Genomic DNA, 4,085 nt, shown 5'->3' on the forward strand with positions numbered 1-4,085 from the left:
AGTATTTAACCGCGCTATGCTTTGCGTGTTAAAGATTCTGTCGGATACAAAATAGCTTTTTCTCAGGCGGGCAGCTTTTCAGTTCGACAAGACAACACACATAACGTAGTATTTAACCGCGCTATATATATTCACATAATGTAGTATTTAACTGCGCTATGCTTTGCGTGTTAAAGATTCTTTCTGAAACGAAACAGTTTTTCGCAGTCGGGCAGCTTTTCAGATCGACAAGACAACACACAAAATATAGTATTTAACCGCGATACATATTGACACAAAACGTAGTATTTAACCGCGCTATATATAGCGTGTTAAATATTTTTTCAGAAACGAAACAGCTTTTTCGCAGTCGAGCAGCTTTTCAGATTGATAAGACAACACACAAAACGTAGTATTTAACCGCGCTATATATATTCACTTATTTATCAAACATCTTTCTCCTCTGACAGTGTAGTTTTCTAATAATTTTAGGGTGAAACTCGAAAGTCAACGTTAAAATTTTCCGTTTTTTAATCCAATACTATTTTTGATTACATGAACGGGAGGGAGAAATTCATTAATTTACTCAACTGAAAAAGTTAAATATCAATAAGATGTAACAAGGTTGTGGAAACATAATTTTATTTGATACATCTTGCAACATAAACAAGTACAGACACTTATTACAAAAATTATTACGAAAACAAAACACTAGGTGTATCCTTGATAGATGGGTACACTAGACGAACTTGCACCATGAGTTGGATTACCACCGCCACCCAAACCAGCTGAAGTACATTTACGATGGTCGTGTCCTGTTTGCGAGCATATGCCACATTTACGCGCATAAACGGTATCACCAACATCCATTTGGTTCTGTATACGCGTTCTCTTTTGCACTTGTAGCTTGTGCAAATAGTCCTTGTTACACAGCATTTTAAATGGTTCCGGCGGCCAATAATGCTCAGTACCCAATGGCTGTAACTGCCCACTATATGTGTTTACGTATGCAGCAACACTGTATTGCCTATCAACATAGTTGGTTGCCCCTAAACCTGTTTGTTGAAAGCATTTCATGGCATGTGAGCACGGCATGTGGTAGATGGTCCATTTCCCACATGAACACAACCTACTGGCTTCGTTTACGGTGTGTAGATTATTCCCCCGGTGTTGACGGATACGGTGCGAACTTCAAAAACACCCCGGTCGTGATCATACTGTAAATACGAATGCCAATGTACTCGCCTCCTGTATTTCTCAAATCTTCTCATCAGTATTGGCATAAATTCAACACCCCTGTCCATCAACTCCAATGCACCTCTATGCCTTTCAACAAACCTCTCCGCCATCTGTTTGAATGTCATCCGGACCATGGCAGTGACAGGCAATCCACGTGCAGACTTTAATAACACGTTGAAAGACTCCGACACATTTGTAGTCAGGGCTCCCCATCGTCTGCCACCATCAGCATGCAATGTCCACTTGTGAAGCTCATATCGCATCAACCAATTATAGGCTCTTTCGTCTAACTGCCGGATCGATTCCATGCGCCTCCTGAATTTGCACTGCTGGTGATCAGTTGCAGGCATGCGCATTAAATCATGCAAGTCCTTGTTGGGATATTTCTTCTGGAAATTGGCCTTCAGGTGCCTCACACAGTAACGGTGGTATGCATAGCGTTCCTGCCATTCAGGCAAATGCTCTACAGGATTTAATATACCACCATGTCGATCAGATATTAGAAAAATACCTGAACGTTATTTGACAACGTGCTGCTATAAGTGGTTCAACAATAGCGTCCACGTCTCTTCGTTTTCTTTGGCACAAATGGCAAAAGCTAGTGGAAATATTTGTTCATTGGCATCTACTGCAACGGCGATAAACAGCTTAATATCATACTTTCCATAGACATGAGTACTGTGTATGGAAATTACCGGATGGCAATGCACAAAATCATCAATTGCTGGTTTAAATGCCCAGAACACGTATCTGAATATATATTCCGATATTTTTGGACTCCGCTCATGCTTCCATTCAACAACAGTCCCGGGGTTAAAGTGTTTCAGTGCGGCCATGTACCTGGGTAGAGATGAAAATGACTTATCCTAGTCACCATAAATAATTTCAAATGCACGTTTGCGCCCGAGATATGCCTTTCTTTTGGTAATAGTACACCCATATTCCTGGTGGACAGATGTAATACACTCTTTGATCTTGTACCTAATGGACACTTCCAAGTGTGGAATCAAGACAAGAGAAATCAAGTCAACATCCAAGTTGAAGTGATCCTCATTGAATGTGTCCATTTCACATTTGTGGGTGCTGATATATTTACTCACGTTCCACAACCCTGTTTCCTTCTTGCTCGCGTGCAGCATCCAGTGGCAACCCGTAAACCATCTACGATATTTGACCTTGTATACCTCCAGAGTTGACTCCCATACTATCATCTCATGACACTCTCTTACGATGTACATTTTACAAGCCCTGGATAGACGAGCTTTATCGGGAAAATACATGCCTTTTGCCAGCACCATTGGTCTAGACTCATCTCACATTGCTGACCAAATTTAGTCAAGATCCCTTGTGAGGGCATCCGCATCCGGCATACTTGGCAAATTATCAAGGTAGGGAATATTCCTTGAATGAAACGGCACGTGATACTCGTACACTCTTGGTCTAACGGGAGGTGGAGAAGCATGCTCCCTCGTCAGCTCAGGTTCGACATTCACTTCCTCCTCATCATCACCCACATCAGGGAAGGGTGTGTCATCTCCAGACTCATCGGCATTGTTGTCATAATCACTATTATCTTCTTGACTCTGCGCATCTACCAAATCACGAGTAAATACGTCGCCTACAGGCAACTGAGTGAGGTCAGGACCATCAAGTTGCTCGTTTGCACTGCACAAATAACAAAATGATAAGCTACTCAAATTGATAAATACTTTACATATAGCTATATCACTTCACTTACAAGTCGTAATGTGTTGACATTCCATGATGGACATTATCATGTTGGTGATGACTCCCGGATGGACCACCATGATCCAACGCACCAAAACTACGCATATTCTAACTGGGCGTGGAGTCATAACTTGTAAAATTCATATCTGGACGTTACCCCCTGTGGAATATATGAGCGTTAATACAAATTCAATACAACAAAAATATACATCGTAACACAAAGGAAAATTAAAGTTTACCACTCGTCTTGTGGATTATGTAAAGCAAGAGAGAAATTTTTTCCTCGATGCTCATTCGCCGGTGGTGATAAGTTTAAATCAAGGCAAACTCTTTCATCCGGAACCTATCCGGCAAACACTGCTCCAGAATAATCACACGATGACTGGGGGTTATCCCTACTATGCGCAACCTCATTATTGGGAACGTCTTCAACCTTGACATACATTTCCAACATTTTTATTACAGAAACTTCCGGTATTCATCCGGAGTCCTCAAAAAATCCCTCAAAGTTTCATCATCGTTGATGTTAAACTCAGCGTAACAAGCAACCCCTTGCGGAGTGACGGAATACGGATATCTTCCGGTTACTTTAAGGTTCACCGAACGTTTTCTCACACTCATTTTATTACATAACAACGATACCAATCTATCGTACTCCATTGTAAGTGGCAATTTAACATGACACTTTGGAGATAAACTATAGCTCACAGAGTTATTCGCCACCACAACCTCACCACCCCCACCCCCACCCCCCAAATATAATGAAACCCTTATTTTTCGCTCTTCAGACATTATGAAAAAAATGCTTGAGAATTTAACAAGAAGAAAAGTTTGAACGGGAGTTAGAATATTTTTTGAATGGATGTTTGTAAAATCCTAACGCCTTTAAATAAGGCAATGCCTAGCTCGGGGGGTTGAATTTTTTTAGGTATAGCGCTCTTTTAAAGGGCGCTATACCCATTTGAATTATTGTTACGTCACTTAAACGCAGGAGACTTATTGGTGGGCCCTATTTATCTATGTATAGCGCGGTATATAACTGCGCTATACATATATAGCGCGGTTATATACAGCGCTATACATAGCTGTCATATCAGCCCAACATAGCGCGGTTCTTTTATATATATATATATATATAT

Source organism: Nicotiana attenuata, chromosome 7, assembly GCF_001879085.1.
Source record: "Nicotiana attenuata strain UT chromosome 7, NIATTr2, whole genome shotgun sequence".
In the NCBI taxonomy this organism is placed as follows: domain Eukaryota; kingdom Viridiplantae; phylum Streptophyta; class Magnoliopsida; order Solanales; family Solanaceae; genus Nicotiana; species Nicotiana attenuata.